We start from the raw sequence: 22,923 nt of genomic DNA on the forward strand, positions 1-22,923 counted from the left end.
CGATAGTTTTCGAATAAATCACCGAGGTTAGGCTGAATATTGTATCGACCTCGGCGCCGTATCCTTCACTTATCAGGTGTTTGTGTGTTAATAAATTAAACACAGAACAAGCTACATGGAAGAACCTAATATAATACTAGTGATACGGCCAGTGTTCGCACGGAATCAAAAAAATTGAAATAATTAAAATTTTAAAAACAACCCATTCCACTCGTTATTAATATATTCTGACTATCATCATCACCAGCCATTTTTCGCCCACTGCCGGACACAGGCCGGCTGGCATTCTGATTATAGTAGAAAGAATTTTTTAAAATGATTATTCATTATAAAAATTAAATAATTTTTATTCCTCTACAAACTATTAGTTGATATAAAAGTTTAGTTTTGAAATTTTTTATGTCACCTATGACTGAGAAATTTAGGTAATTTATTATACGAGTATATTCTAGGTGCCATCCCTAAGACACTTGTAGTGAATATTGTCGTTCTATGTGCTGATTTGAAGTAATGTAAAACGTAACGTAACCCCTATAGACATTTATTTGAATTTTATATAAAATTACCCTTTGGTAAACATATAGCAAAATTAAGATAATATGTGGTAAGCATACACGGTATTGTTATATGGTTACGGTATAAACAGGGTTATCCCTTCCTTTCCCATGGGTGTCGAAAGAGACGACTAAGGGATCAATGGTCGAGAGATGAGTAGCAGTGTTCATCTTAAAACATAACCAAAAGCCTAAATACGGTTGTTAACCTGCCTGCCAAGCGTGGTAACTACTGGCAAAAACCTTCCTTTATGGGGGGCTATGTGGACACTTAACGGCTGATATGAATAAATGAATAAACAAAGGGTATAATACTTTATAAATTATTAAGAAATATATGTGAAGAGTAGATAGTGATATAGGTTTAACAGACGTCTAAAGGATCTACTATTTCTATACCTCTTAATATTTATAAAAACAAGATAAAAATTGGTAACAAATTTATTAAGTTTGTACCTAATTTGAAAAAAAAGTTGTTTTCGCTTTTAATAATTAGACAAAAGCTGTTTGAAGTCATTCTTGTTTCTTCATATTCTATAGAAATGAACTATTTATTAAAAAAAAATAATAAAATTTAAAAATGGAATGCAATTCGCGCGCAAACAATGCTCGCTCGATTGCCACCGCGTCTTCTCGCCGGCAATAGGGCTAGTTGCAAGTGTCACGCAAGTGAGAACTAGTTAATCCATATATTAATGTCGATATGAAAGTCCTATAACTTTCAACTGCAAGAATTTGCATGTTATCATTACTCAGATATCTGGCCGTGGGCCTAGTCCAGTTTTGGAATTAATTGCATCGTTCATTTGTCGATGATCGGCTTCTGAATCATGGGAATAACATAATCATTTATTTGATATCGACCAGTGAGAAAACCACGCGGATTAGAAACGAGATATCTAGAAGGGAAGAAGGATTACAGTTTAAGTAAGAGGCACCTACATTTGCATTTAAAAAATGGCGTCATCATATTAACCAAATGCAGCGATAGACTTATCGCCCGTTACTTTGTATGCGCGGATTTAAGAAGTAGGAAAACCGATGAAGAGACCTCTTCTAGATATATTCATGACTAGCGGCCCGTCCTGCCATCGCACGGGTGGACATTTTTACATTTTAAAAAGTGTCCATTAAGGCTGCACACGCGACGGAAGCTTAAAAAAGGAGTAACTTTTCCCGTTTTCCCAACATTTCACTTCACTGTTCTGCTCCTATTGATTATAGCGTGATGAAGAAGAAGATACTATAAGCTGCCCAGGAGTATGAAGAATATTTGTACCAAGTGTCGTTAAAATCCGTTGAGTAGTTTTTGTTTCTATAACGAACATACAGACAGACAAAAAATTTTCTGATTGCATTTTTGGCATCAGTGTCAGTATAAGTAAAATACAGACGAATTGAGAACTTCCCTTAATTGCAAGATGTTTAAAAATACACTAACCACGAATTAGAAATTGTTTAAGTCACACACTTTACAAGTTTGTAAATAAAAATTCGTAAACGACCAGTTATGAAACATTTGATAAGGTTTTAAAACAAAAAGATTGGTTCATTACCACGCAAATCTAGTTATGTAACCCGGGTATCTTCGGCATTTATCGGGCGCCGACAGACGACCAATCATATCGTATCTGTGATCTTGATTGAGATTTATTAGACAGATCCACTGAGTCGGCGAACTCTATATAAATCAGTCTACTATATCTTCGACAATATTCTATTCACGTCACTAGCTTCGACATATTTAAGGGCGTCTTCTTAATATCAGAGTATTAAGGTTGAAAATTAAATGATTTTTATTTCTGATGGGGGAATAGTACGGTTGTGAATCGGTAACAGACCGTAGCGTTTCGTTTACGAACCGAATCTCTGATGATTTGTTTTGATCATTAGTTAACGCTTCTTGTCCTTGCTCTGATTTCTCGGAGCAGACGTTTGCCGGCAATAAAATGGTTGACATGACACCAATGTTTTAAGGAACTTTAAAAACGAAAGGACTGTGAATTCGCCTGTTTCGTTTATGTCTTCGCCGATTCAGCGGGAGTGACTGTCAATGAATTGATAAGTAGTCGATTGGAAATTAAAGTGAAATCACATAAAATAAATGGCAAATAAGACAGACTATTTGACGTCTATATAATATATTTCGATTTGATTGTAATTCAAATGCGCCAAGTTATTCCGCTAAATCTATTGTTTTTTTTTATACAACTTAGAATGGCAAACAAGCTGACGGCCCACCTGATGGAAAGTGGTAACTGTCGCCTATAGACATGAGCAGTACCATGGACATAACAGGGTATACTGTTTCGCCCATTATACCCCCCATGCATTGCCATTCCTGAGGACTCAGGTGTTATTCCTCTGTACCCAGTAAATTCACGCCATATCCCACCGTTTAAACCGAAACACAGCCTTGCAAACACAACTGCTTCACGGTTGAAACACGAATGAGACAGAGGTGCCCAAGCAATCGACTTTTGTACAAAGTCTCCTTTTGGTGTGTTATATTTTTAATGAAATAACGACCGGATTTATGTGGGTGCACTTTAGTTGAGAAAGCTGAACTAGTTTTGGGGCCATCCGGGACCCTTAGTAATAAGAGCCGTGACGCGAACGCTAGCCGATCGCTGTTACAATAAAATATAATATGTATCTACGAAGCATTGTACAATAAAATATTTTGTTTGTTCCCCTAATAGCCTCTTGGATATTAAATAAGTGATGTCACATGGTATTATTAATCCGTGAGCACACGGAGTTTATCATGACTAAAAATAATCCAACCATTAAAATAGAAGTATTACAATATTTATGTAGTACGTAATCCTTACTCTATACCATATAAATTTCTTTTCTTCTGTCTTAGCATAAGCTAAGAAAGTTAAGAAAGAAAGTTATATGGTATACAGCAGTACTTTTTTTTCTTTAATAAGTGAAAATAGCATCGTAACCCCGCCTGCGAGGGGGGGGGGCAGGGATTGTTAATAATGCGATCCAACAGACCCATTACTAGCTATATACCCTAACAGGTCGACCTCCACGCGGTTCCCCCTGGAAACCATCGTGATTAATTTTTGATGCATTCATCACGATGGGCCAACTAACCTGCTTCATCATCACCTATCATCCTTCATTGGTGCCTCGCCGGCGTTTTCCGATAGCGCAGGCGGGGTTACTATTCCATTTTCATTCATTAAAAAAATAAAAAAAAAGACCCCGCCTGCGCCATCGGTATACATTAGCGGGGTACCAGTGAGAGGTGATAGATGAGGATGAAAAGGCAGGTCAGTTAGCCTATCATGACGAATCCAACGATGAATTAGTCACGATAATTTCCAGGGGGAACCGCGTGGAGGTCGACCCGATAGCAACGGGGACTAACCTCCCCATTACTAACAATCCCTTCCCCCCATACAGTAGTATTTACTACGTATTTATTTATATATAAAAGATACATTTACAATATATTCACAACAATTAAACAGAATAGGTACAATGCTATAAGTAAGCTCAAGCTAGATGAACATATCAGACACGTATACAGCTCTCATAGCTAAGTGTTTATTAACACTAAGCTAAGGTAATTAGTGAAGACTTATCAATATTATGGTTAATGAGAATTGAATCCTAAGTTAATATGACAAGCGTACTTCTTAAAGATTGTTTTTTTTAGCTATTGCTTCTGTTAATTTTTATTACATATATATATATATATATATATATATATATATATATATATATATATATATATATATATATATATATATATATATATATATATATATATATATATATATATATACAGTCTCCCTCTGGTCTAGATATATAGGTTCTTCATCTAAAATAATTTACAAATTTAACTATTTGTATATAGAGGATCATTATGGTAGACAATGTTATATGTTAATGAAGTAAACGCCCTACAAATCAGTTATTACGTTTAACTCTAAACACTTTGCCACTAAATGCTCTATTTTTCCATTGACAGCCATAAATTAATTATAGAATATAGGCGAAACTATACCTTATAGTTTAGATAGAAGGTTTGTTTTACTATGAAGGAATACTGTGTCCTTTTTAAGGGTAGGTTGCGAGGTGATTGACTAACAAGATGTTTATCTTTTAACAATGCGTGTGGCTGCGCGGGTTCGGGGCGGTGTGTTCGAAATTTGAACTATCGATGTATGAACTGATCTCACTTGAGATGACGGTTATGGACGCCAGGATAAGAGAATTATTCTATTGTGTATTATTATCAGATTAAAATTAAAAGGAGTAAACCATTTAAATCCAAAAGATGGCGGTAGGTTCGCTATCTGTAACGCTGGATTCGAATATGCTCGGAGTAATGTGGGCATTTTGTGTTTCAAGAGTAGATTTTTTTTTCTAGATGGATAATAATGCAATGGTAACGCCGCCTGCGCTATAGGTACTCGTATACGCTGATGGGACACCAGTGAGGGGCGATAGGTGAAGATGAAAAGGCAGGTCAATTAGCTCATCGTGATGAATTTACCTACAATTAAGCATGACGGTTTCCCATTCGTGTTTCAACCGTGAAGCAGTTGTGTTTGCATGGCTGTGTTTCGGTTTGATGGGTGGGATATGGCGTGAATTTACTGGGTACAGAATAATAACACCTGAGTTTTCAGGAATGTCAATGCATGGGGGGTATTATGGGCGAAAGAGTATACTCTGTTATGTCCATGGTACTGCTCATGTCTATAGGCGACGGTTACCACTTTTCATCAGGTGGGCTGTCAGCTTGTTTGCCATTCTAAGTTGTATAAAAAAAAGACAGGGTGTATTGCTAGCAATAGGGCTACTAATCCCAATTACTAGCAATCCCTTCTCCCCCCTCGGGAGCAGATTTACTTGTTTAAATTTAATAAGTATTTGTTATATTTGTATACCCACTCAGGCTTTTAATTCTGTTTTTTTTTTTTATTTTATTTATATCGGTATAAATGGAATGGTTATGCCACCTGCATATATCGATAGTGCATCAGTGAGAAATGATGAATGCGGCTGAAAGTAGGTCATGGTGACGGATTCCATAAAAAATAACCATGATAATTTCCAGGGGAACTGGAAAGGTGGAGACTACTATCAGCGGTTTATCAGCTGACTTGCTTTTTCACCCTATGCGTGAAGGATCCGAAGTTTTAAGAGGAAGAGAAAATGTCACGCAAAAAGCCATTCTACAACGTTATGGAGTTAGCTAACTTTTTATTATCTTGTCTTTTTATTACCCTTTCGTCTGGTCGGTTCAGCATTTTTTTGTTATACAACTTAGAATGGCAAACAAGCTGACGGTCCACATGAGCGGTACCATGCGTTGCCATTCCTGAGGACTCAGGTGTTATTCCTCTGTACCCAGTAAATTCACGCCATATCCCACCCTTCAAACCGAAACACAGTCATGCAAACACAGCTGCTTCACGGTTGAAACACGAATGGGACAGAGGTACCCAAGCAATCGACTTTTGTACAAAGTCTCCCTCTGGTAAAGCATGTCACTTGCCTGATTGCTGATATTGCTTTACTTGACCTTAATATAAACCATTTAAAACAAATATTATAAAGCCAACAAAAGGATACATTGTTAGATCCTGCCATGTCAAGGATATGTTTACCCTCGGCCGTCCTAACAGATTTGTTTCAACGACCAACACGATCCATTGTACGCGCCATTACATCTTTTTTTCAATTCCAACCGTACAACAAGACAAATAGAATCCAATCCAACTGAAGTTAGGGTGCATTTTTGTAAATAAAGATCATTATCACGGCATTCTCGAGCGGCCAAACAGTAAAACGAATTATGTAGTCACATGTATTCCGGTTGATTGAAAAATTCCAAAAGGGGATTATTTCCAACAGTTTGTTGGTGACATTAGGGGGTTGATTCCCTTGCGATTTATGATATGGCGCTGTTGGATCCGGTGTGGAAATACCTTTCTCGATATTTGTTTGATTTTATTTGTCCATCGTTCTTTTTTAATGCACGAAGGTGGAATGGTGTATTCACCTATAGTAATAGTATACAATGGCAGAGCATCAGTGCAGGATGAATTTAGGTCAAGTAATTCATGATGGTGAATTCACTAGGAATCAATCACGATTATTCAGGATGGAGGTTGTCCCGATATGGTGTATTGTTAGCAATGAGGCTAAACGTTCCCTAACAAGCTTTTTCCTACTGTCAATATTTTTTATGCGACTTAGAATGGGAAACAAGCTGACGGCCCACCTGATGGATAGCGTTAACCGTCGTCTATATACATGAACAGTACCATAGATATAACAGAGTGCTGAGTCGGGCATCTTGAGCTGCAGTGAATGACTTCAGAAATGATAAGCGAATTTTTAAATCTAGAAGACTAAGTGATATTTTTGTTAATTTCAATTTATTAATAAAATATATTATTACTAAATTAAAAATTACAGAAAGACATGTTTTATAAACCAGTTATTTTGATCTAAAAACTAAACCATTGAACCTATTTTATTAAAATTCCAAATCGGCTTAGAACTGACGAAGTTATGAGGTAACAAACATAAAAAAAAATACAACCGAATTGAAAATCTCCTTTCTATTGATGCCATTTGAAAACATAAATACTTCCAATAACTTTATTTTAGGTTAGGGATTGAAAAACCCAGTTAAAACTCAATATATCTTGTAACACCAATTAGCAGAAAGAGGTATCTTTATAACATACGGTTACAGCTACTTGCAGTAGCTGTAATTTATCAAATAAATAAGTAGGCAGGAATGTTAACAGTGAAGGCTTAGTGATAAGAGAATCAGGATTTGCAGTCGCCACCTTGTCGGCTCGGTTTCTACGTAACTCGACTAGTTCAACCACTTTTTGAATTGCATCGAGAATTTTTTAAATGGTCTCCTTATAATCTACCTTTGACTTCATTTCTTATGTATTATATGATTGACCGCATTTGATATTTTGTATAAAACACTAATAATGATGATAACAGCGGATGGGAAATGGCCAAGAGGATACAGTTCTATTAAAATAACACATTAACATGGAAAGGTTTTGCTGGAAGAAATCTCTTATTAGAGATAAGCTCGCCTTTGTACATTATGTTTCAAATGAATTGTGATTAACAGTATGTTTTGTGTACAATAAAGAATAAAGAAAAATGTTAAAAAATCTTTACTAGTGGGGAAAGTTTGTACAAAATTCGACGATATGACTAAATCCGTGTCAAGCAGCTGAGCATGTACAATACGAGAGATGATACATACATGAAGATCCACGTCAGTTAAGCTGGTCCATCTTGAAGCATTCACAAGGAACTGTCTAACTGGAAACCATCGATTTCCAACGAGGCCTGCGTGGAGGGTATATTGCTCGAAACAGGATAACTGGTTCCCATTACTAACAATACTCTCTACCCACTAAGTTATGAATTAATTGCAATTCTAAGAAAACTTCTAAACTTACGTACTCACAACTAACCCAATTTAGCAATTTTCTTCCGGGAATTCGGGAAAGAAACTGGCAGTAATGGAAAAGCGACCACTTAGCGGCAGACGTCAGGCAATCAATTACTGTGGGCTAATCGAGCGCAACTCCAAATTAACTGTGACAGACGGACGGACTGAGTGTTCATGGGTGGTTGATAAGATGGATTATATTGGGCTGCCACAAAACATTAGGAGAGAAAGTAATCTATGATGAGATAGTAGTCAATTATTTCCTGTTTTGCACACGGGCAAATTAATGAATGATTTTTGATAAAATCATCCACCATTAGTTTATTTAAAACATATGTTTTACACTGACAATATCGCAATTCAGAATTATTATTATGATGATTTGTAACACAGGTTCTTCTAAATCTACCGCAAGCACCAGTCTCTCACAAAATTTGTCTTCATATCAAATTGTACCTCAAGTTGTCACTTTATTCTACCTTTTGTGAAGAGAAAATAAACCATTCATTCATTCATTATTATTAATTACCCTCTACTCTGAAAATCCTAAAGATTGATTAGCAGATAATGACTATAGCATTAAACCCGCCTTTTGTACCACATTTTATTGGTCAATAAAGTTTAAATAAATAAAAATATTATATCCTTGCCAGTATTTCTCTAGCGTATACTCATGGTTCAGGCGAGGCTACCATTCCATACCATACCATATAATACTTCTTTATAAAACTATCTCATGATGGAAAACGTAACATCATCCTAAAAAGTCAGCAAATATCTCTGATTAGCCCATTAGATATTATTGTCGAGAGTGCATCTATTTATTTTGTACTTTACATTGAAGTAAAATAAAAGCTTATACTTAAAAAGTAGTTGAAGAATGCATAGCACATTATAAAAAAAAAAAAAAAAAAAAAAATTTACTTCTACGCAAAATTATCCATTCATTATAAAGATTAAAAGCCGCCTTTTAAAGATTCCTGCCTTTTAGAGGTTACTTCTTCTAATACAAGGAATTTCCATGTCACATTTCACGTTTCTATTCTAGACCCGCAGTTAGAATTAGCTTTATTATTATAATTATTTTATTTAATTATCATGTAAATGTATACATAAAAAAAAAAGATTTTTTTAGTACCACTTAAACAAGCCAAGAGGGCTTGTTTGTGACACTTTACATTTCATTCTCAAATAATATGTACTGATATTAAAATTTAGCTGTATACTCGTAGCAAGGTTGGGCAAGAAATATAAGTTTAAATTCTTTTAATTTCTTCTCTCAGTTTAAATTTTATGTTTTTGACAGTAATACTGTTTCGCAAGACAAAGAATTGATATGCCTATTCTGCGAAAAACATAAACCTTTCGCAGTCTTGTAAAAAGCAAATAAGAACCCGCTAAAACTAAACTTGAGCAGGTGTCCAAGTATTTATTTATACATATTGAGAAAGTCATACATCTACCGTTTTGTTTTTTACAGACGGTGAACATGTTTCACAGTTTACTACTTTTTTCTTGTCGGAGAAACACAATCCCTCTGCCTCGCACTTGACAGCATCGATGTTCTTACTACGTTTACAAATAAACAACTCGATGCTTGTTCGAAACGATTTGGCAACTCAAATTATATTTCATTCGAATTCTTAGAAGATTAATCCTACTAAAAATAATTATTAATTATCCGACTACTTTGCTGTAATCAAAAGTTTTTTTTACAACACAGGGGGCAAACGAGCATGCGGCTCACCTGGTGGTAAGTGACTACCGCTGCCCATGGTCACCCACAACACCAACGGCATTACAGGTGTGTTGCCGGCCTTTTAAAAAGGAATACGCTCTTTTCTTGAAGGTTATGTTCAGGAAGGATAAATTCCATTTCTATCTGTATTAATATTAGAGAAAAACAATATTCGCTTGTTTGCGTAGATATCTGGAAATACTGTATTGATAAATATTCTTTAACTGTTTTTTTTTAATTACAAATTATTATATATGTAATATTATATTATTATATGTATTTAATCCATTATATAATGGATTATACACATATAAGACATATATCTATGGTTATATTTCTAGGGTAATTGGCAATACCATATAATATTTGATAATAAGGAAAAACTGTTCAATCCACAAGCAGTTTTATAGATATATTAGATGAAGAATTACACACTACTTTTTACCAGCGAACATGCATCGATTACGCGGACGAAGTCGAGAATAAATAGCATTGTATACCTGTAATATGATTAATCAGAAAAAATATATATAACATAAAACATAACTAACCTAACATAAAAACATGAAACTTTAAGTAGGTATTTACGTAATTACATTATGTTATTTTCAATAAACACTTTTACTAGGCGTATAGAAAAGCTTCTCGAATAAAAATCAACTCGTACGTAACCCGATGTTCGAACTCACAGGCGGTGTACGAAAAAAACAAATAGTAGGGCACGCGGGCGTCCGTAACAAAACACTCAATAGCTCGCGATAATATCAGGCGCACGATTAAAAGTAAATCAGACGACGCTATTCACGGATGAGCCCTAAATTGTAGCAACCCCCCAATAAATGATGCCATATTGTCCCTCGGCCCATTAGCAGAGGGTGCTTCGAAGAATGGGCCACCAACGTCGCACTAGTTTCGTGGTCACTTGGTTTTTTATCAAATTGTTTATGGTGCACATTGTTTGATGATATAATGATGTAATTTGTTGTCTGCTTTTATCAATGGACGGTAAAAATAGGGGTATTCACACTTGGCGGTATCGAGGGGATGCTACCGAACGTGTACGGGTTGAATAAATTAGTTTATGGTAAATGGTCGATGGAATATTTTTTTAGATTATATATATTTTTTTTTTATTTATATGCCAGTTGCTGGATCCGACGGCTTTACCTACGTCAATTATTTTTATTGTACAATAAAGAATACATAAATAGGATAACAATAGGTAAATTATGTGTTTATCAAGAGAATGATCTGTCTATATATCTCATTTATATATTTATAATAAGCCAGTGCCATTCGAGATGATGTAAGAATTTAAATAGTCTTCATGCATCCAAATCTGTTCAGGTATTTCTAAGTTACAGTGAAATAAAGAAACATGATACATAAACCCTCAAAACATTACACTCTTTTATTGGACAGTCGCGTAAAAATAATATATAAGTGCTTTATATTATTCTCATAGTATATTTCATATATGTTATTTATATATTTATTTTTTTTATATGTTATTTAAGTATGTGTGTATCAATAATTACTAGTATCGCATTCGAGTATTCTGACACTTCTCTATGGTCCTATTAATTAGGAAAGAATGTTTTTAGTATTAAGTTCGCCATGTACATATATATGTACTAATAAATAAATAAATATATCCCAGTCACGAGGACATAGTCGCGGACAGAACTTCTGTACTTAAATTTCCTTGTATTTCCAAGAATTGGCCAATGCAAATATATTAGGGACAATTCGGCGACCTTTAGGGAAGTCCATCTTAGTACGTGACTACTGTCACTTGATCGCAAGTTCTTTGTTGACGATCCGTGATCGGAATTAGACCACAAACTTATAGGACGTCGGTTAGACGTCGGGATATTACGCTTACGCATTTTGCTTACAAATGCTTTGGGATGACTTAATGCTGTTATTTGTACAGAGGTTGAAATCGAAATCGTTCGGATCCCTTTAAAGGATTTCGTTTTAGCAATGCAACATAATATGTTTCCCAAAAGTATATTTTTTTAAAGAAGTTTACCAGAGGGAGACTTTGTACAAAAGTCGTTTGCTTGGGTACCTCTGTCCCATTCGTGTTTTAACTGTAAAGCAGTTGTGTTTGCATGGTTGTGTTTCAGTTTGAAGGATGGGATATGGCGTGAATTTACAGGGTACAGAGGAATAACACCCGAGTCCTCAGGAATGGCAACGCATGGGGGATATCATGGGCGAAACAGTATACTCTGTTATGTCCATGGTACTGTTTATGTCTGTAGGCGACGGTTACTACTTTCCATCAGGTGGACCGTCAGCTTGTTTGCCATTTTAAGTTGTATAAAAAAAAGTTTTCTCTTGTCGGATCAATTAATTCATGTTCTCTTTCTACCAACTTTATTCCAGGCCAAGTCTTTGACCAGCCCATCGACATGTAATTATTTCTCGGATTTCCTTTCTCTTTAGCCCTCTATTTTTCATTCTAGTATGCCCTTTAATGGATATGTGGTCCCACAATAGAATGGACCACCCCTACTTTTTTTGAGGGTGTTGTAAGAAGCGACTAAGGGAACTTAACAGTTCAGGGATGAGCAATAGCGTTCTCTTTGAGACATCACCAAAGCCAAAGTGCGGTTTCCAACCCGCCTGTCAAGCGTGGCAACTAAATTAAACTAATTAAAATCCTCTTTACGAGGGAGGCCTATGATCAGCAGAGGACATTAAATGACTGATATGAGAATATGATGACGCTTTCTATAAAATCATCATGTTGCAAAGGTGGCCCAGTATTTTGCCTCTTCTATTTTCTATTGTATTATTTACTGACCTTTACAAAATGTGTAGTGATAAATGACAAATTTTTAGCCTCCGATACGATGGAGGCTCAAAATTTATTGTCGCATTTTGACATTTTTGTTTGTTAAAAATGTTCACTTTATTGTATCGTAAAATCTTTAGTTTTTAGAACAACCTTTTAAAAGTACACTAATGAATTCGAGCTCATCCTGTCTATATCACTAGGATGATCTATCATTGAAAATCATTTGACACAAACCACAAGCTACTCCAGAAATGACAAATCCATTTATACGCTGAATACAAAAACACTTGATCGAACGTGATCATCGCAATTTCGATGATGATTCATAAAACGATGATTAAACTAGAACAAGCTTCGCGTTGATGACGCAAAGGTCAAGTGATGATTGAAACGGCGTCTACATGACAATGATCAGAGGCTTCAATAATTCTACTGATTGGTGTCTGGTAGAGTCATGGGCCAAATTCTAATAATTATGACAACTGTATGACATTTAAATAAAGCTGTTTTCAAACAGAAAATTGTGCACAGACTTTCTTTAAACAACGAGAGGATTTCTTGTAATTCGCTAAGGAACTGTATAAACTGTTCAGGAAAAGCTACGAGTTATATCTATTTATTTATTTAACTCTTTATTACACCAAAAACATAAAAATAAACAATGACACATAAACAATTTAACTGAAATACAGTAGCATGAAGTACAGGTTAAAATATACTCAACCAGGTCGACCTCCTCCTGGTTCTCCCTGGAAACTATTATGGTTAATTCTTGATGAATTCATCATGATGGGCTAATTGGCCTGTTTTCATTCTCATCTATCACCCTTCACCGGTGTTCCGCCAGCGTATCCCGTTAGCGCAGGCGGGGTTACAATACCATTTTCACCCATCAAAAAAAAAATACATATAAAGCTACAAAAGGGGCTATCGCTGGGGCAATCTCTTACAGACAACCTTTGGTTAAAGGAGAACATATAGTAGTGGATAGGTGGCGGAAGAGTGAATTAATTGTTTTTACATATAATGCACAAAAACATCAAATAAATATCGTTTATTAGGCTACTTATTATAACAAATACTACATATACATACACATATAAATATATACATAGCACACACTAGGCAATATAACAAATCAAGTAAAATGAAATAAAAAACTAAAATAAGTAAGGCAAAGAGTAACTACAGTGAAAGAAAATGGGATTTGACTTGTCCTTTAAACGAAGCTGATGACTTGGCGTTCCATATAGTTAAAGCTAGTGAACTATAAGGAAATCAGTCCAATATAAAAGTACTATAAATAAATACGATGCATATGACTAATGCTATTGTTGAAATATTTTCCTAATCGATTTGTAGGCATCGTAACACCCAATTCTAGGTTAGGTCGGCACAGGAAGACCACAAATGAATTATTTATCATAAGGTGTTAGCAACTAGTGACGCACCATGACTTCGTTCGGACGTATTATTTATGTTATAACAAAAATATATACGTAACTAGTTTTTGCTCGCTATTTCGTCTTTATTTCAAATTTCAAAAGTAGGAAAACCAATAGAGAAGGTGCATCAATATAGAACATACATTTGTACCCATTTGCATTTTTGTTGATTTTGTTGAGGACTGGCCGAAAATCAACGCTGTGCAGTGTTGTGCAAACTAGGTGGCAAACAAGCATACGGCCCGCTTGATGGTAAGCGGTTACCGTAGCCTATGAACGCCTGCAATACCAGGGGCTTTACGCGCGCGTTGCTGATCCTGAAGAAACCTCTTTACCCTCCTTTTGAAGAATCTCATGTTGTCTCAGACTGTCATAAAGAACGGTCCTGAGCCACCTACGTTCTGTACTCACTGACTCCCTGCAATGTATTTGAGGTCTTCGCTCCATCTAGTGGGGGTTCATCCTACCGTGTCTTTGCCTATACTTATTTAAAACGAAATATTAAATAAAAATTGTAATATAATGTAAAAAAAAAAAATATTTCGTAATAAAATAAATATTTCTATTATTTATTGTTATAATAAGTTTACTATTGTAATCTTTTGGAGGAAACAATAAAGAGTATCTATCTATCTATTTCTAGTAACAAAATTTAAACAGGACCAACACGGCAGCAGACTTTGTAAATATAATTAGCGAATTCAATTTAGTATTGGCGGTGATAAACGCTTAACATACACTCACAAAAAATAAGTGATTTGGGGATCGTTTTCTTTTTTAAACTGCTTAAAAAACCATAAGGCGGGAGCATTTCAATTTCTTAAAAAACGTCCTATCTACAAAATTTTTGTTGGTTAATTATAGACCAGAGGAAGACTTTGTACAAAAGTCGATTGCTTGGGTACCTCTGTCCCATTCGTGTTTCAACCGTAAAGCAGTTGTGTTTGCATGGCTGTGTTTCGGTTTCAAGGGTGGGATATGGCGTGAATTTACTGGGTACAGAGGAATAACACCTGAGTCCTCAGGAATGGCAACGCATGGAGGGTATCATGGGCGAAACAGCATACTCTGTTATGTCCATGGTACTGCTCATGTCTATAGGCGACGGTTACCGCTTTCCATCAGGTGGACCGTCAGCTTGTTTGCCATTCTAAGTTGTATAAAAAAAAAATTCAACGTAAACCACGTACTTGATAGGTATGGGATTTTTATGGGTGAAAATGGAATAGTAACCTCGCTTGCGCTACATGGCATTAAGAAGGATATAAGCTACTTTTAATCCCGGTCAATAAACATATCTCGGTTACGCAGACGAAGTCGCGGGTAAATGCTAGTCTTAAAGTCTTAATGCTAGTCTTGTTTTTAGTCTTTGTTTGTTAAAACACCAAAAGATAACAAACATACTTTTAATATTTCTTAATAGAAACAACTATACTGTTTCCTTCTATTATTTTACGCATACTGCCCATTGGTAATTAATGCTCCTTTCCACTCAGGGTTTGCTGGAAGAGGACTCTTACAGAGTTTTTTTATGGGTGAAAATGGTATGGTAATCCCGCCTGCGCTAACGGGATACCCTGGTGTAGCACCAGTGAAGGGTGATAGATGAGAATGAAAACAGGCCAGTTAGCCCATCATGATGAATTCATCACGAATTAACCACGATAGTTTCCAGGGGGAAACGCGAGGACGACCTGGTTGGGTATATTGCTAGTAATGGGATTCTCAGTCTCCATTACTAATAATCTCTTTTCCCCCCACTCTTACAGAGTTAAGCTCGCCTGTTGTACATCTTTATTTAATATACCTACATTACATGTTTGTAATTTTTTGTGTACAATAAAAAATAAATAAATAAATAAATTTCACATATACCAACAAGTTAACCAATCGTCATGACATCTGGTATACACAGGCTTTTTGGGATGAAGAAGGACATAGATAGATAGATAGATACTCTTTATTGTTTACACAAGATGACAATAGCAAATTTATTATAAATACAAACAATTACAAAAAAAATTACACTAAGAAAGCAATGGGCGGCGTTATCGCTAAGAGCGATCTACATAGGCTATTTTTTAATCTCGTTCACTCGAATAAAGCCGTGAGTAAAAGCTAATCTTAAATAAATGTTAAAAAAACTTAAATCTAGCTATTTGTTGTTGCATGAGATTGAGCGTAATCCGTACAGAACCCTATTTGCCACCACAACGCCACCCTTGGCCACATTTTTCGATATGCCATTTTAAAAATACACGGGTACACCATAGCCAATCGTTCCATCAAACATGACATATAGTAGATAATGTCATCCGATCCGATACAAGTGCATCGAGCGTGAAATAGATGCTGATCGAGATACGCCAATATGATTAAAACGTTTATATGATAACAAGTTGATGCATCATTATGCGATAAAAAAATTAATAATAACATTAATATTTAATTTCCATTTATTTAAATATTAATGCATTTATTAACATGTATTTTTTATGCATTTCTCTTATCTCGCTTTTTCTGTACCATATATCTGTGTCTGTTGTGATTCGTGTACTGTAAGTAATGCAAATAAATTATATATCTATCTATATGCATTCATTATGTTTATATCTATGTAATTTACTATTTTACTCTAAAATATAAATTATTATTTAAACCGCCTTCGAGTATCTCTGCACATTCCTAAAAGTTGATTCTACTAGTAGAATGCCTATAGCATTAAGTCCGCCTTTTGTACCACATTTTATTGGTCAATAAAGTTTAAATAAATAAGTAATAACAAATCAATATTAATGATGAATTTACATTTACGAATAAATGAGATAATAATCACACGTAAATTGCGTAACTAAGACGCACTTGGCCGCTCTACGAGTAGTGACTATTTCGTTTCTTTTTTAAGTATTTGTCACTTCCCAGTAATGTAAAGGATTCCACTAAAAGTAATTTTTCTCCTGTCTTATTAATCGGCCGCCACCCCGGGCTCTCATTAACGCATTTAACACGTGTTAACTAAAAAACACGTCGAAAAGTCCTACCGAGACAATTCTCATAAGAGGGTGGCCATATATCACGAAATTTTAGGATATTTTTTATTATTTTATTATTATTATTAATGAGAATGTAATACAATTTGAAATGATAAGCTAATAGCACACCTGGTGGAAATTGTTACAGTCGCCTGTCTCATACAAAATGAAACCGAAATCATAAGCATTTTTGTAACTTAAAACCAAATAAATTCTAGTGACTCCGACACGCTCGCCCCTGCCATGTTGTACTCGTATTCTAATATGCACGGCGAAATAATAATATTTATTTAGATCAAAAACATTGATTACAATATTACAATATAAAACTGTGTTGCGAATAACAAAATGAAATGTAAAACTTAAACATTTTTATTAAAGAAAAATAGGTCGCAGACTCACAGAAAATGCCTTTCCATACTAACTAGACAACTGGATGCGATATGTTATATGATATATATGTACAGGATATGTACAGGAAGTTTAAAATTTATAGAATTTTTAAATCCATGTGTATTTCTTCTAAAAATATCACGTTCACTAGTTAAATAGATGCTAAAAGGTTTAAATTTCATCTCGTAGACATGAACAAGACAATGGGCGTCACAGAATATAATGTGCCGGCCCTATCTCTCACGCATTATCATCCTTGAGAACTATGTTAATGCATATTGCATCAGAATTTGCACTGGCTAATCTTACTCATCAAACCAAAACAATACACGGTTTGTTGCTTCACGGCAGAAATAGGTAAGATGGTATTACCCTGAACCCAACTGATTCTTACTATCTTTTCTTGTTTTGCTACTTAACTCTCATTAGATCGTTGATTTTTTGAGCAAATACATTGTATAGTAAAAATATTATATAGTTTTTATTGGGTGAAATTGGAATGGTACCACCGCCTGTGCTATCGGTATACACTGGCAGGGTACCAGTGAAGGATGGTAGATGAGAATGAATACTGGTCATTTTAAATAAAATAACCAGTGATATTAACTTTCGAAAGACAATACCTAGTACAGTAAAATATGCAGACCCATCAGGAATTGTCCAAGATTGCTTTCAAACAGGAACGGCGTGGGCGTCAACTTGATAGGATATGTTTTTTTTATATAACTTAGAATGGCAAACAAGCTGACGGCCCACCTGATGGAAAGTGGTAACCATCGCCTATAGACATGAGCAGTACCATGGACATAACAGACTATACTGTTTCGCCCATGATATCCCCCATGCGTTGCCATTCCTGAGAAGTCAGATGTTATTCCTCTGTACCCAGTAAATTCACGCCATATCCCACCCTTCAAACCGAAACACAGTACAAAGTCTCTCTCTGGTTGCTAGAAATGGGACTTTTAGACCATATTTCTAATAATGCTTGCAATAAGGGAAATATAAAATAGTAAAATTCATAAGTTTGGGCTGAGATTCTATATTGAGAGACCGGACCGCAGTCAGGCGTTACTCGACTGAGTTGTATATAGCAATAAAATTATAGGTATGGTTACACATGAGGAGCAATGTACTCTGTCCTATGGTGCTATTCATGTCAGTAGATAATAGTTACCACTTTTCATCAGGAGGTCTGGCTTACCATTTTAAAATGTATAAAAAAATATACAGGATGAAATATGGGCTTCTCTTCAGCACCGCATACTGGATACTTCGATCTATGCGTCAAATCGTTTTACCTCCATATCCGTGCAAAATAATCCAAAAATGATGGTCACCACACTATACGAGGCGTGAATTGATAGCTGTCATTAATATAGTGAAGTAAGCATCAAGTTCATTTGATGAGAGCCGCCTCGATGAAGACGCGGGTGGCGGATTTTTAAGTGCAGTCCCTTATGTTTCTCTTACTGTGTGTATCTTGTGAGAACTATCAGTATTTATAAACGAAACTGACTTACATTTCAATAAGCATATGATTTAGAAATTTTGTACAAAGATTTCTTATGTATTAATTAAAGATAATCTATTTTTTTTTTGCAACCCCGCCTGCGCTAACGGTATACGCTGGCGGGGCACCAGTGAGGGATGATAGATGAAAATAAAAAAGCAGGTCAGTTAGCCCATCGTGATATATTCATATCTGAAATTCAGCAAGATTCTTTCCAGGGGGAACCGAGTGGAGGTCGACTTGATAGAAATCTAGCATAAAAGCACCGATCTTTAATGATTTTAAATAAAATTCTATTCGAATGAAGTGATCTCTATGGATTTAGAGAAGAAAGACTGATATACGTGAAAATGGATCTCGACTTTCATGTTTTTTTTATACAAATATGGTAGCAAACAAGCACACGGCCCATCTAATGGTAAACGTAGTCTAAACACGCCTGTAATACCAGAAATGTCACACGTGTTGCCATTAAGAAACATTAATACGCCCTTTTTGAAGAAATTCATGCTGTCGTGAAGATCTATGAAAAATTTTGGCAGGAAGATTATTCCACGACCTCAGAGTTTCCGGGAGAAGGATCCTTTGAAACCACACTGTGAGTGACCAATCTGGTTCTAAGGTATGAGAATAGATCCCCTGCTGATGGCGAGCGGTATGATGGTGAAAGGTCTGTAGGCGTCATATTGAAGAGTTCTTCAGAACATAATCCGTTATATATATACTCGTATGTGCATGTTGACTTCTAAAGAAGACATTTTTTCTATCTTAGTTAGTATCTCTCTCTATGTTATCAAAAGAAACATTTTTTACTTTATTATATACTTTTTGGTATCATCTTATTTAAAATAAATTCAAAATTAGGATGCTTTCTGTCTCCTGTAAAATTTCGCCTGTTATTTGAAGTTGTCTCCGTTGATATGCTCTTTCGATATCACTTTTTACCATTAGTCCAAACCGGGTCGTCCATACTATTTCATAATACTCAACCGCGTCTCTTCAATTAAACCGTTGTGCAATGCGCCAGGAATTCGGCGCCAAAAAAGGATATATTAGAACCGTTTAGAGCTAGCACTGCTGTTAAAACTTTAAAATGATAACAAACAAATGAGTACGTGTAAATTAGTATTTTTAACACGCGTCAATTGTACACGATGTTTGGTATTGACCAATGAAGCCGAGTTGAGTGTCTATGTTTGAATCATTATTTCAATCATCCATTGGGGTCGTATTACACTTCCCTTGTCTCTTGAGGGGTCCCTACTGATAAACCTTTCTTCTCGGTTGTAAGTTCTTCGAGTATAAAGGTTCACAATAAAGATAAGTTAGTATTTGAAACTATGGATCTTTCTCATTACCTTCCAATGTTTCGTTATTAGTCAAAGACCACGTTTCGTTTCTGTAGACTATCACTGGCAATATTCACTGGTTAATAAACTTTTGTTTCTAGACTGTGGATGTAGTAAAAAAAGCACAATATTTTGTCTATGCATTAGATTTGAATGAGAAAATATTATAAGAGCTCTATTAAAAAAAACATGGCTACATCAAGCTTCATTAAGGCCGCGTAAATTATATACAAGTTACAATTACGAGCATTTATTTCAGGTCAGTAGTTTTTAAATAAAAAAACTGCTGTTGCCACTACAGAAATCGGTTCTCTTTATGAAACACAAATTTAATACTTATTTGTACGTATATAAAGCGATATTATACGCCAATTCTGAGCCGAGATATGATAATTGTTTATAAATTGGTAATATAATCGTAACATCGTATAAAAAAATTAAAAAAACTAATCAAACATCGCAAAGGGATTACGTAAATATGTTTATATAATATGTATAACGCGGTTTCTTGGTAGATGAAGACACAAAACTACGAACCTCCCACATAAATACAAATTCTTGATAAACTGTTTATTACAAAAGTCTATATCATTTATACATTCGTTAAATTGAAAGATAATTAAAATATGAAACAGTTTTAATATGATATATAAAAAACCCGTGTCACGATTAGAATCCTGATGTTCATTCATGTTATGTTAGTCTTCAAAAGCATTTGACCGATTTTAATGAAATTTTGTAAATATGTATTGTTTGCTCCATCTTGAGATATAGGGTAGTTTTTATTATTGATAAGATGTACCTGGTCAGTGGGTTAAGGGTACAAAACGTTTGTCAGGTCACCTAGTATCTTATCTTCATCATCAGCACCATCATATTAGCCACTACCTGCCCACTGTTGAACATGGGCCTTCTTCTATTAAGAGGGGTTTGCCAGTATTTGCCACGCTTGGCAAGCGGGTTGGCAACCGCAGGTAGGCTTTGTTGATGCTAAAAGAATGACGCTGCTGCCCGTACCTCGACGATTAAGTTCCCTTATTTGTCTCGTAACAGCCATGGGAAAGAAGGGGATGATCCATTCTATGCCGGGACCACATAGCGCGTATCTTATCTTACTTTTTACTAACATAATAAAATTATAACTAAATGATCTCTGTACATGGAATGGAAGATATATGCAAAAACTAATGCACCAAATTGGACGCAATTTTCACATTTACGTTCCTGAAGATCTAACTTAAAAACTGGTGTGTTTTATGTTGACATGCTATCTAGAAGTGATTTATTTAATTAATTTTCTTATTTCTGAAAACCACGCGTACGAAACAGTGGGTAAAAAGCTAGTATGTATGTAAATCTGACTGCGACTGCATTACCCTTGCAGACGTCAACTAGCAGGCAACTACGTACCTGTATCCTTTAGGTCGACGTCACTGCCGCTAATCTGTTGTTTTTTTTTTTTATTTTCTCAACGTGGGACGTTATATTCGTATCGTCGGACGAGAAACGCAGGTTTTTTTTAATGCGTGATAATTGTATATATATTAACCAGTAGCGTAACTATACCATTTGGGGCCTGTGGAAAATTCTTTTGATGGGGCCCTATCAGTAAAAAAAAATATTTTTCAAGTAAAATAAAATACTCAGGTATAATGTAAAAAAAAAAAAAATTCTGAACTCGCGGACTCTTGAGCCGGAGCCCTTTTGGGTCGGAGGCCTGTGGCATTTTGCCAGCCCTGCCACCCTATTGTTACACCACTGATGGTAACCCTACCTGCGCTATCGGTATACGCTAGCGGGGCACCAGCGAGAGACGATAGAGGAGGATAAAAGCAGGTCAAGTGGTCCATCGCGACAAATTCAACTAGAATTAATCACGGCAATTTCCAGGGAAAAAAAACTGATTTGCTTTTTCATCCTTACCTATCATCTATAAGATTTTTTTTTTAATGGATGATAATGGAATGGTAACCCCACCCGCGCTGTCGGTTTACACAGGCGGGGCACCAATGAAGGATGATAAATGAGGATGAAGTAGGTCAGTTAGCCCATCGTGACGACTTCAACAAGAATTGTTCACGATGGTTTCCAGGGGGAACCACGTGGATGTCGACCTAATAAGGCATACTGCTAGCAATGGGGCTGTCAAACTCCATTGCTAACAATCCCTTTCCCCTCAAGCAAGCAAGGTTGTCATTCCACTACCACCCATTAAAAAAAGTCAGAAGCTTAATAAAGGCACGTTTTAGATGCAGACTTGCTGTTTAAGTGCTAAGTGAAAACTAAAATTAAAATCCAAATCTTTTGGATTAAAAAAAATCCTTTGGATTTTAATTTTAGATCTAGACACCCATATCACGTGAATCAATCATTGCTAACTTCTGACCACTGGTCTCAAGAGGTTTTTTATTTGTTTTAATGATAAACTTTTTTGTACACAAGAAAGATATAAGAGAAAAAAATAAGTAGGCAATTAAAAAATAAATAATTAAATCGTATTAAAATAAAATGAAGTTTAAAAATATCGCCTTAATTTATTGAAAAAAATATATATTATACATATAGACGTATTTAAGAATATCTACTGGAGCGAACCACGTGTATTTAGAATGTCTATGTAGT

At 35.4% G+C, this 22,923-nt stretch overlaps 1 protein-coding gene across 4 annotated transcripts in view; it reads right to left on the reverse strand.

The window, feature by feature from the left end:
- LOC113519590 (calcium uptake protein 3, mitochondrial) overlaps nt 1–22,923 on the reverse strand; it is a 116,631-nt gene that overhangs the window by 93,249 nt on the left and 459 nt on the right. The gene's annotated exons all lie outside the window — the stretch shown is intronic.

This window comes from Galleria mellonella, unplaced genomic scaffold, assembly GCF_026898425.1.
Source record: "Galleria mellonella isolate WM207_F2 unplaced genomic scaffold, CSIRO_AGI_GalMel_v1 utg1267, whole genome shotgun sequence".
Taxonomy (NCBI): Eukaryota; Metazoa; Arthropoda; class Insecta; order Lepidoptera; family Pyralidae; genus Galleria; species Galleria mellonella.